General features: G+C 42.6%; 1 protein-coding gene across 6 annotated transcripts in view; it reads right to left on the bottom strand.

Annotated features, from left to right (window-relative positions):
• IQSEC3 (IQ motif and Sec7 domain ArfGEF 3) overlaps positions 1–12,980 on the bottom strand; it is a 101,605-nt gene that overhangs the window by 58,522 nt on the left and 30,103 nt on the right. The gene's annotated exons all lie outside the window — the stretch shown is intronic.

Here is a 12,980-nt window from a genome sequence, read left to right as displayed (position 1 = left end):
GAATATTTTGTACTCCAAGGTGGTGGGGAGCAGGGAGAAGGTGGCTGGTTGGTAACTTAATTCCCTTACCTTACCTGTCCTGCTGTTGATGTCAAGCTGTAGAGAATGGGACAAAAGTGCCCAAACAAAAAGTTTTCCTTCTACCAATATCTGTCTTATGATCCCATACATCTCATGAAAAATGTCCGTCTCTAACTTTTATTTCTTTTGCAACAGAAATAAGCCCTTAGATATGTTTCCTATACATTGTAATGCAAAGTAGTCGATTTTTACTTGAGAGTGGCTAAATTACCTCTGCAGACAATTTTCCTGAAACCTCCCTAGAGCAGAGAAATTGCCTTAACACATCATCACTGGACATTACCAGGAACAGTAGTGGAAAACTGACAGGACAAGCACAAGTAGAGGGGTTTAGATCATGACAAGGGGAAGAGACCATAGCAGAGAAAAGCAAAACCATAAGAAGTGGAAAACTTAAGCAAAACAGGAAAAGAGAAGACTAAAAATGGGTTTACTAGGTAAGAAAGACAAAGGAATTCATCCAAAGTAAGAAATCCTAGTGCTACAGAAATTTTTGACACTAGGCTATCAACTCCATTAGGTAGGTTTATTGGAAGAGATCAATTATGGTATTTGGTAGCTCGAGCTTGGTGTCTCAAAAGAGGGCCCCCAAGCAAAGAAATGCCTGGGTAATGATACCCTCACAACCTAAACTCCCCATCCCTCATGTGACAGTCTGGACCAAGAGCATTTATTAGAGTCTGGGGTTTTCACACCCTTCATTGGTTTGGTATTTTGTTGCCAAGTGGTTGTCTTGTGCTCATCTTCACTTCCTCCTTACATCAGTTTCAGTGGGGGTTTTGGTCAGTTCTGTAGTCAATATAATATGTTTTCTACAGTTCATATACCCATGATCTATGGGCTGTCCACTCCATCTATTAATTTTTAAGTAATATTTAAGCTACAGCTGAGTCTATTCTAACTATTATTAATGTTCAGACTGTTAGCTTCAAGTTTCCCTACAATCTGTCCTTGACTTACACAACACAGCCATATAGTTCAGATAAATTCAACTTGCAGCTCAACAATTCTAGGTACTTATGTCAAGCAAGTACTTGGCTACCTTCAAATAACATAAAATTTTCAACACCTAGACCAAACTTCCAAAACTACTCACTAATCTTAAATTACTTGTTCTTGGGGTCCCTTACCTGAAAGCATTTGTAAGCAGCCTGGTTTTCATGGGTTTTGGGCACTTATCATGGCATTGGAACCAGTAAGAGCTGCTCATCACCTCTGAAAATCAGATCCTTTGAAGAGAGCTCCAGGGAGGCCCTTGAGCACATATCATCAGCCAATTTTGAACATGAAAAGGAGTCACCCATGAAAAGGAGTCACTAAAAAGAGTCACAGTGCCAAGGAGGGAAAGTACTAGGGGAATGGAAAAGAAAATGAAAAGAGGAGAAGAAAAGCAGGGGAGATAAAGCAGGCTGTATCCTCAGGTGGCATAAAAGCACCCTGTCTCCAAATCAGTGAAACACCATTGAGAGCTCTCTTCTCAGTGCTACTGTGGAGACCCAGGGTTCAAATGCAGTCATCTCCTTTTAAAAGTATTTTTGCAGCTTCTAACCCAGACATAAGCAGTACAGCTATGTCTCCTGGCTTGTCTTGGGGGTCTCAGGTTCTTCCAAAGGCCCTGCCACACTTTCCATCACCTTGAAATGTGAATCTTATCATCTTTGTCTTTTTCAAAATCTGATAGACATGGCCACAAAGATACCTAAATTACAGACAAGGATGATACTTTTCCCAGCTTGTTTAATAAAACAAACTGCTTAATTCTTCCACTTCCTTGGCTCCCAATGGCTTCTCAAAAGGAATCTTTCCCTAGAAACATCAGGACTTGCAGGAGCAGCACAGCAAGGGGAAGACAAAAGCATTAGCTTTACCTCACTGACCTCTAACTGTGCCCTCAGTCTCTGCCTGTGACATATAACCTGCTGGAAAAGAGAGGACATGTTTGTGTGATGTGTCAACTTCATCTCCTCGGCCTCCCACTTCTGAAACTACCCAGCTCACATCCCTTCCCTCCGGCCAGTCTGGTTATTGTTGGTTCTCACTATGTTGTTTCCAATTTAAACTTCTCAGGTGGCATGCAGCTATCTGACTGATGTGCCCAAAAATTACTTGTGTTGTCTTTTCACTGAAGCAAGTGGGTGAATCACATTTGAGTCTATGTTCAAGCAGGCTCACACAGGTACTCCAGCTCCTACGTCCTGTCACACTGCTTCCAGCTAGAATCTGTCAGGACTTTTCTGACAAAATTTTGGTTTCGCATAAAAATACTGATTCATCAAATTTAAACTAACTGGTGAAAACCTCTAGGGTTTAAAAAAAGATTCTTCAAATTTACAGGGTTTCGCCTGGACTTTCTGGCAAGCTGCTGGAGGGCCGTGCCTCCACCTCTCACATCTCTAGTGCAGCTATGCCATACAAGTAGCCTCTTGGAGAGGGGCTACCAGGTTTTCCACCCTGCCCAGATCCCAAAGCAGCAAAAACAAGAGCTGGCTAGTCCATGCAGTGTGGAGCACCTGTGCCAAGGCAGTCGGCTCCCAAAAGCAGCCCTGGAGTCACAGACATCGTCAGCTGCAGTGTGGCAATGCAGGAGGCTCTCAGCTGATTCAGCAACAGCTGGTATCCATTCTGAGGTGCATTCTTCATTTCAAAAGTATTATATGTTGGCATTTCCTACTCTCACCTATACAAGATCTGACAGGGATAAAAAAAGGGGCCTATTTCCAGACAAAAGTAACAACATACTTTTAAATCACAGAATCATAGAATCATTTATGTTGAAAAAGACGCTTAAGATCATTGAGTCCAACCATTATTCCAACACTGCCAAGGCCACCGCTAAACCACATCCCTAAGTACCACATCTACATGTCTTTCAATTACCTCCAGGGATGGTCACTGCACCATTCCCTGATCACCTTTTCAATGAAGAAATTTTTCCTAATATTCAATCTCAACCTTCCCTGGGCAACTTGAGGCCATTTCCTCTTGTCTTATTGCTTGTTACTTAGGAGGAGACCAACATTCACTTGGTTACAACCTCCTTTCAGGTAGTTGCAGAGAGGAATAAGGTTCCCCTTGAGCCTCCTTTTCCTCAGGCTAAAAGCTTCCAGCTCCTGTAGTCGCTTCTCATAAAACTTGTGCTCTAAACCCTTCACCAGCTACCAAATGGAATCTTCCAGAAAACAAACCCCCCAAATTTCAGCCATTTCTAATCTAAACATTTTCCTAACTTTACGCTATTCTCCGCTTTTATTCGAACAGCAGATGCACCACTTCAATTCCTAATTACACATGAAGAAAGCAAACAAGAGGGAGGGAAAACATAGGGAAAAAGAGGAAGGAATAAGGATATACAAAAAAATGCAAAATAGAAGCCTGTACATAGATGAAATGCCTTGCTAGTTAATTATCATGGTAGAAACACAAAGCAAAGTAAAGTGGAAACAGTGAAAGGAAGAGTGGGGTGAAGTTTCAGAACTTTAGGCTCAGTCTCCTGTGGGTGTTTTAAGAAAAAAACATCTCACAATATCTCTTCAGAGAATCAGCATGTTCTGAGCACTGCAGCTGCACAGTCAGTTGTTGACTCTGGTTCTCATGTGTGCTTAACACCATCCATGGGTATTTTCCGCCCAGAACAGAGTCGTCTTGAACCTCTGAAATCTCAAGATCTCTGAAGTAGTTGTGCCCCTTACAAGCCACTACCAGATGTTGATCATGCTCACAGGCAGAAATCTGTCTCCAGGCCATTTGGGATCCTTGTGTCCCCCTCTGGGGGCCATGACTCCCATGGAGAAGCCACCAGGGAGGTGGTGAGGAGCAGATACTGCCTGATGGAAGTAAATATATGAAGTGTAAATGGGTATTCCAAGACTGTGCTGAAAGCTCTTTCCCTGACTGGGTGCAGGGAAGGAGACTTCTTTATTCCTGTTAAATCCAAGTTCCCCAAATGCCTAAGAGCAGTTGGGAGCTCTGGGGCTGTTTGCATTCTTCTTTTACAGCCTGCTTCTCCTTCTCTTTTGTGCAACCCAGGCATGCACCATAGGGAATGGGTTTCATCTTGAAGACTACCCTTGTTCATTTTTCTCCTTCTTTCCATCTCTTGATCCTGCATGTATCTGATATTTTGCAAATCCATGACCTTGCTTTTGAAGCACAGCACCCAGACAGGAGCAGGGTTAACTTGCTGTGGAAGAAGTGGACCTATTCCCACCCTGAATTAATTGTTAGCAGGACAAAGCAGCTCTCATCTGGGTGCAAAAGGCAAGTGTCCTAGGGCCTTACTACCACTTCTAAGCCTCAAATAAGTGCCCCAGGAAAGCAACTGTCTTCTTAACACTATGAAATCTTCAGGTAAGATGTTGGTTTTGTTGCTGTGATTTAAGAGGGCCTGTCAGGTTGTAATGGCTGGTGGCTACCTGGATTTCATTCCCCTGTGGTGTTGTCAACCTTTGCAGATTTAAAGTGAATCTTGAGATATTTAGTATCTGTCAGAAGCCAGTATAAGACTTTTCATGGTGGGTTGTTTTTTTTTTCCTTTCTATGCTTTCTTTTCATTTTGTTTTTAAACAAATCTTACTTCATAAGTCAGAAAGGCTACATAAAACTTGAATATGAGGCTCCCGAGGAGTTCAACACTAGAAAGCATAAGGCTTGTTCTTGCCTTTGAAAAATGGGGAGGAAGGCAATGTGACTTCAGTAACACCAGATTCAGACTCATTACTTTGCAGTGCTGATCCATAATTTTGTTTCTTTTAAAATGCTTCAGGTAGGTGGCAATGGTCTACCAATTAAAAGGGTAGGTCCAGGGCTTGCTTTTTTTGCCTGTTTCTTCCACTATGTCCTCTGCCTTGCCTTCCTCAGACTTGCAAACCCTTGCAGATACTGAAATTAAACAAACACTATCATAGGCAGATCAGGCAGGTGATTGTGGTGACAATTTCTCCCCATCTGTCAGGATACTGCTGAAACTGTTCCGTTTCCAATTTATTGCTTTAGAAATAAACAAATTACTATGCCTTGGATTGGACTCTGATGAAAGCTTGGAAGGGAAAACCAGAAAGAAGAAAAGGTGTTCTGGGTGGGTGGAGCTGGGTGGTACAAAAGAGGAAGAGGCTAGCAGAGAGGAGGAGGCATGCTGAGGTACATGTTGCCAGCACTATGAGACCAGTGTGTGGAGGAGCAGCAGAGGACAAAGGCAAGCATAGATGCAAAAGAAGGACTGGGAACAGCCTGAGCCTGTCAGTGCTTTGCTCCATCTAGCTGGGACGCACGCTCCAGAGGCAAGGATTTGACAGTCCAGACCAATCTTAAATGCAGAGAAAGCTTGGCCCATGCTGTCAATTGAAACATTAGCCCCCTCTCCTCAGAGAGAAAACAGCTGACTGAATTTTATTCAGTTGTCCTCAACATTGCTCCTGACAAGAGGTATCCTCCAGCCAGCTGCCTGCAGCCTCAGTAGGGGTATCTGTGAATTAACTGTCCAGCCACAGCAATTCCTGCTGTGATGAACTTTAGAGAGCCTTGTGCCAAACCTCCTGGCTAGCACAAGCTGTCTAGTCAGCTCAGGAGTTAGCTCTACCTTTCCGCCTTCTTAGAAAGTTGGACTGTGCTGCAAAGGGGCCCCCTGACTAATGCTGCTCTTTGCAGCCATGGATCCCATGGGGCTAAGCTTCTCTTTTCTTAAAAACAGGTGTTGTAGAGGGAACAAGAGCTGAGCTGCAAAAGTTGAAAGTCTCTGTAGCTACATAGCTTGCACATCACAGGGCCAAAGGAGAGCAAACTTCCCTAAAATTGCCTTAATGCTGTATCTTCCCTTTGGACAAGTGCCATAAAGTGGGGCTTTATGATCAGCATTGCCCACCCTAAGCATCAGTGCCCACTAGTTTAGCACTGATGATAGCTGTCTTGAAATAGAGATGCCTGTCTGCTGAGAGCTGCACTATGGTAAACAAGTCTAACCTGTTTTTCTTCTCCTGCACCCCCACAAAAGCAAACCCCCAACCCAGACACCATATGGAAAACAGTGGTGCTCCCTGCTCTCCAGCAGTCAGCTTTAATTAAACAAATACCCTGTGTGGCCTGTTCCCAAAGATAAAGAGCAGCTATGTGTTTTTCTGCATGAATGATTTTAGACTACAAGAAATGCCAAAACAAGACAGAATGAAAATTGCTCTCACTACGGGTACACAGTACGTGTTTCTCTCTGTCATGCTGCAACACCCGTGCATCCCACTGCAACTGCCGCCCTGGTCAGCTCTGTAGGATTGCTGGCATGAACCCTAAATGAAGATCACTGGCTTCCCCAGCTGCCAGTACTTAACTAACCCCTGTATCCTGGTCCTTGAGCCCTACTGGCCTGTGTGTTCTGTAGCCTCACCCTTGGCCCAAGCACACAGTAAGTTAGAAATCTGACAATGCTGAAAGGTGATCCCTCAAGCAATGTTCTGTCAGTAAATAAATAGTCCAACTCACGCAGCCTTCCCTTTAAAACTCCACTTTTTGAAGAAAAGCTAGAGGCTTTGACCAAAAGTCATTGTTTGTAGTCCTGGATATCTCAGCTTTCCTGGAGTCTTTTGCTACTTGTCTCTATCTTGCGTTTTTTTGGATAGCTGCCAAGAGAACAGATGGAGTCACAGAAAATCATGGCCTAGTAGGGGAAGATTAAAGGCAGAAAGAGTCAAAGGAGAACTGAACTCATCTCAGATTAAGTTTTACTGGCTGTTATCTTTCTTAAAATGAGTACTGAAGAACCACAAACAGGAACTATTCAGCAATGAGAAATTTATGAAAGGCCAGTTGCACAGTCTTCTGACACCCCCAAAATTACAGCTTAATGTTACCTCTGCCAAGCTAATGTGACACAACCTAGCTAAGGTTAGCTGCAGACCTTACTCTTTCTATCATCCCCCTTCTGTGGTAGATCTATTTTTGACTCCAGTCAACCTGGAACTGAGAGTTGAAGTAAGATCTCAAAGAGGCAGTGTTTCCAAAAGAGTACCTTCTAGCAGCTAGCTGTTTCTCCCCTGGTTCTTCACTCTTCACTCCAAAATACCTCCACTAAAACTTTCTATTGCTCATCTCAATTGTAGGGCATTAAACTGGTGTTTTGGAGGCAGTTAAGTATGGGCAGAGTTTATATTGCAAAGAAACCATACATGATTAAAAATAAATTCAAGGTAATTCAAGTTCTTTAACTCCTTGTAAGTCTGATGGCCTCCTTATTGTTATGGGATACTGATGAGGGCAAGAATTTGACAAGATTCAGAGAGGAACTGAACACTTTAAAGATTATCCTGTTAGAAGAGTTAATGCCATGTCTTCCTGAACAGTTGGTTTCTCAGCTTACTTTAGTCCATATACATGGCAAGCATTTCTCCTGTACTCTTACTTTTACTCACTTTCACCTTGAAGAAATTTTTTTGAGAAAAGTCAGTGTGTAGGACTCAAACTTATCAGCATTAGAAAGCAGCTTTTATGGGTGTCCTATAGCTGTCTACCGTGACTATTTTTTACTCTTCCCTCTTGAACATCTGATGGTGGCTATCTCTGAAAAACAGCTATACAAACCAGATTCACAAATGTGACTGAGATCTCCTGTGTTAAGGGGCAAGAGGCTTATTAGTCAAGATACTGAAGTGCAGGAATGCAACGAGACTGAAAATGTCATATTATTTTACATTCCCAGTAACTACTACAATCCCATCCCAAGTTACCTGCCAGAAATGAAAAATCAAATATGTTTGGTAGCCGGGAACTTGGCTTGCCTTGAACATCTCATGAGTGCTGGAGAGAATGTCTTCTGCCATGATGTTTCTCTATAAATTTGATTATCGAAAGATCAGCGCTCATCCTCTAAAACCTACTTAGTGCCTGTTTAATCATCATCTTGTTTCTTGGTACAAATTCATCTTAAGTCATACATCCTTCATATAGCATTACTATAAATTCCTTTTTTTTAGTGCTAGGGGATGGGATGAAGATGGAATTCCCATTGACAGAGAATTTACATTTTTTCACTGGAATATGTTAATTTTAGAGATCCTATAAAATATCTTAAAACAAATTGCCCTTGCTAGTATAAAATACCATATGCATACACTACTGTTTGGAAAGTGAAAATCCAATGTGACACACTGACGCAAATGTGTGTCTTTGAGCGTGTTCTTCAGAACAGCACAGCTTGGAAGAATAAGCACAAGGCACCGTGCTGGGGAAATGGAATTTCCTGTGTTGGAGGAAGAAGATCTGGGCCAATGCTGCTGTGATCTGATCTTTTTTTGGTTAGCTCGTTGGGCGACTATAACAGATATGTCAAATGTGCCATTCATTTATCACCATCTGCTTCTAGGGATGGAGATATTAATGCCATATCTTCCTGAACAGTTGGTTTCTCAGCTTACTTTAGTCCATAAAAGTGGCATTTCTCCTGTACATCTTCACTCTCACCTTGAAGGAATTCTCGGGGGAAGTGTGGGCATGACTGGCAGATGAGTGCATGGGTTTTGGAAAGAAATTGTGGTGTTTTGCACCAATTTCAGTACAAAGAACATGATCAATAGAAAGATGAGTGTAGATGTGTCCTAAAGAAGGTCTGAGCACACAGTGATAGACTCTCTTTAATGTAAGGTGGTATTCTTTGGCTTAGGGTCAGAGTCAGCAATGTGTCTGGGAGATGGTGAAAATGAACCATGGCCTCTTGTGTTCTGGCTCAGCAGGGTCTGCTCCTCTGCCACAGACTTAGACACACTGTTTTCTCTTGGTGACAGGCTACTTGGCAGAAAGATGTCACCTGTGGATTCACCATGTTCAGTGAAAATTGCTGCTGACAAGTCCATTTTGTTACCCAAAAGCATTTGAAGGAAATCTCATCCGTTTATTAAGTCTACCAGGAGTGGTTGGGCTAACAGCCAGATTTTCCCTATGTGCTAGAAATGGGCAAGAATGGAAGAAGGAACGGGATGTACTCAGGAATCAGCTGCAGGGGGAGAGTCCATACTGGGTCCAGTCTGACAGATATCTCCTTGTGACAGCTGAAAGCAAAGTCTGGGACCAGTTTTTGTACCCACTTCCAGCCCTCCTCATGCTTAAGTGGGGCATTACTTTGTGCAATTTCATGGCTCTTGGTGCTTCAGCTACAATGGGATGAAATAACTTACTTAAGGTAGACTAAGGATGATACACTCACTCTCAGTTAGCTGTGGACTAACTCTGTTACAGCCAGAGACAGTCTAAGTGACAGACAGTGTACACAGGAGGAAACCTTAGATCAAGAATCTACTCTACAAAGAAAGTTGTATTCTTAAATTAGTAACCATAATGCATTGCATACACATGCAGTGCCTTCTTAAAAGGCAGCAGTCTGAAGGGATTTGGAAATAGTATTCAACTTGCATGGAACAAAACATTCCAATTTGAGCCATGTGGATGGCCTGGGAGAAGCTAGCATTGCCAAAAGCTTTCTGTAGAGGCATGCTTGTATCTCTGATGTTGCCATGTTGGTGTCTCTCATGGAATTACTAGTTGATGAAATAATCTTTGGGTTTATGGGGGTGCTTTTCATGCTCTCCTATGTGCCCAGTGGAAGCGATTCACTCTGAAGCTTCTCTTCTTGCTATTAATTTCTTTCCTAAGGCATAGTAGGAACAGGGATGAGGGAGATGATTGTACTTGCTAATCAATTTCCAGGAAGAAACTTCCTGGGTGGAAGACAGTTTGTTATTAGCTGCTAGAGGGGACCTGCCTCTCCTGAAATGTCTTTGAATCACAGGTCAACTGGGAGTCCATTTAAATTGAATCTCTCTATTCCAGAGAAGCATCAGCCACACAGAGCATGGCTGTCTGCTAATTGGATTGGTGCTTTGTAGGCACCAACAGAGTGGCCACGATGGAAGGAAACACTGTATATTGGACTGTGCAGCAGTCCAGTGTGCACCATCAGCCTTGTTTAGATCCTCTGTCAGTGGTGGAAACAGTTGATGACACTGTTTGTCACTGTTGTGACAAACTTGTGCTAGACAAGTCACAACATCATTAGCTTTGACTTGCTAACAGGCTGAGTAGTGGCATTCAGAAAAAACAGCTACTGTATAAAAGAGCAATCTGATATTCTAAGTGTATGTGCACCTCTAGTCATGTGGAGGGGATCCTCTAGTGACACATGCAACACTCACTGGCAGTGAGCAGAGGTTTAATAAGTTGTAGCCAAAACTATACTTCAGATATCACAACTAGGAAGCTGCTATGTAAATCCAAAGCATGTGTGAGGGGGAGTTTGTGTAAGTTCCTGAAATAATTTCAGTTAAATAATTACCATAAACAGAAGCTGTATCAATTAATTACTTACTGGAAAGATGGTATATTAATACAAAACTATTTTTCCAAGATAATGTGTGACCTTTCCAGGACAGTATCCCTCTCTCCCAACTATCTTCAATATCATCATTTCTTTCAAAGGTTATCTATGTAATGGAATAATTACATGTCTGCAAATGTATGCCGATAGTGACCTTCTGTAGCTTTGAAACATCTTTCCGTACCTCTTCGTTTTGTACTATGCAAAGGCCCTTTCTTCTTTGTTCAAATAATAGATTTATAACTACCTAAAATGGAAATAGCTGGCAAAAGCTCACTTTTAATTACACTGATAAGCATTCTCCAAATCCCCTCCAGTATCTCATATAATAATTATAGTTTGTCAGCCTAATACCAATGAGCATGTGGTCCTCCTAAAGGGATCCAGAACTAGCACTCTTCCTGAAAGCTCTGCTAGCATAGCAAACACCTTTTTTCTTCTCTCCTATTTTGGGCCAATACGTACGAACAGTATAAAAAAGCTGAGGCTTGTGTTAGTGGAATTGGCAACCCCTTTCATAATTACTGTGACTGTGAGATATAAACGGAATTTAGGTCTCTTCCTCAGTAAGAATAAATTATTTTTATTTTTTGAATAAGTGTCAGAATTGGACTCGGTAAAAGGATTTTTGTTATGACTGAGTATTAAATCTGTTTTTAATCAGGCTTACACTTCTTACTGGCTTCTCACTCATGCAACTCACGTTTAACCCCTTAGTGCAGGAAGAAAGCCCTGGAATTTTCCAGAGGCTAAAATTCAAGTATCCCCCAGCACTGGAGAATGACACAAAGCTAAGTGAAGGAGTGATGTTCAGTAATTCAGAATCCCATAAACATGCAAATTAGCTGTATAAACAGAAATGGCTCAGCCCTGAGCTCTTCATGCACCTTAGCAACCGTGTTCTGTAGACCTGTCCCTGCACGGCAATGCAGGGCCAGATGTGCTGCTTGTACTCCTGCTGTTCTGGGCACTTGCAGGCAGCTCTGGATGCCAGCACATCATGACAGTGAATTGCACCAGTTTCTAAACACAAGTTCAAAAGCTCGTTCCTACCACGCTGGGCTGATGCACTCAGTGTAAGCTGTGGTTTTATTCTGCGTACTCACCAAAGATTACCGAGATGGTTTGTGGGGTAGATCCAGCTGCCTAGTGCTGAGCTGCTCTGGCTCTGCTGTTGAGGCTTGACACAAAACAGTCTAACACGAGGAGTGCAGCTGAATGCAGTGAGGAAGATCATGGCTTGGCTTGCAGAAGGCTGCTTCAGGCTCTGGGTTTGGGGCCTTGGCTGTGGAAAACCAGTTCCTACCACACCTGCAGGTGCTTGGGGCTGTTGCATCAATGACACCCACAACTGAAAGTGGAGGGGTTTCCTAACAGGCAAGGACACAAGGGAAATCAGGAATGCAGAACTGGATGTAGGCTGATTGGTGGGATACACAAGGCTAACTTTGCTATTCCCTGGTGCTTCAGAGCTGAGCTGCTTCTGCTGTGGGAAGGAGAGCAGAGGAAAAGTGCAGAGCCAGTTGCAGAGTTGACTCTGATGCCTCAAGGGACACATAGCAATAGTCACCACTTTCAGGGGAAATTTAATTTCCCCATTTCCCTTCCACACACCCCCATGTGCTTCCACCAGGGCCTTGACATATGGAAAGCAGGAAGCATTCAAGGCTGCTTGTGGACACAGCAGCTGGCTGACACCAAGAGCAGTTAAATTTGCATATCTAATTGTCCTGGAAGGAAAGCACCATTGGGCACCAATGCAAAGGGGGAGAGGATGCAACTTGAATGCTCAGCACATGACCATCACAGATATTTGGTTTTGAGTTAAGAAGAGATTTCACAGTTTCTTGAGGCTTCATAAACTTCTGATCTTGCCAAAGTTGCAGAAGAACAAGTGGAATTAATGAGGTATTCTAAGATTTGGAAGATCTGTGAAAGTTGTTCCCTTTCCCCATCTGAACTGTTCAATAATTCCTGAGATTTATAACTAGTAGAACATACAATGTACTGTCAAATCAATTTATCAAGAGGATGACATCTTAGATTAGTCTTAGACCCAGGAGCTGGATTATTTTATTCTCTGTCTGGTGCAGCAGCACTGGGAAAAAAATCACCTCAAAAATGGAGAAGGCATCACTTCTCAACCTCATGTCTTGCATACACTACTTGGTCATCCACATCCTGTCTCAGAACTATGACAGAAATGTCAGCTAACACTCATATATATACTTGGCCAAAAGAGCAGTGCTTCAGTCAGTGATGAGTATTGAACCTATACAGCCTGCACCTGCAGCCATCTGTACAGCTCACCTGGAATTAAATCATCTACTTATGTCTCGAATACTGGATCTCTCTGTAGGGCCTTTTTCCAGCGTAGCTTGTGCCTTTTGGGGATTCTTAACTTGCTAAAGCATCTGACTTACAAAACCACTACTGTTCTCTACTTAATAAAGCTTTGAGCTTCACACCATGTGCTGGAGTCCTTTGTTTCATTTCTTTGGAGAAAAAAAAGATATATAATATGTGGTTGTGGAAACATAAACATAAGAGA

This window comes from Chiroxiphia lanceolata, chromosome 5, assembly GCF_009829145.1.
Source record: "Chiroxiphia lanceolata isolate bChiLan1 chromosome 5, bChiLan1.pri, whole genome shotgun sequence".
NCBI lineage: Eukaryota > Metazoa > Chordata > Aves > Passeriformes > Pipridae > Chiroxiphia > Chiroxiphia lanceolata.
This window is presented reverse-complemented; position numbering and strand designations above follow the sequence as displayed.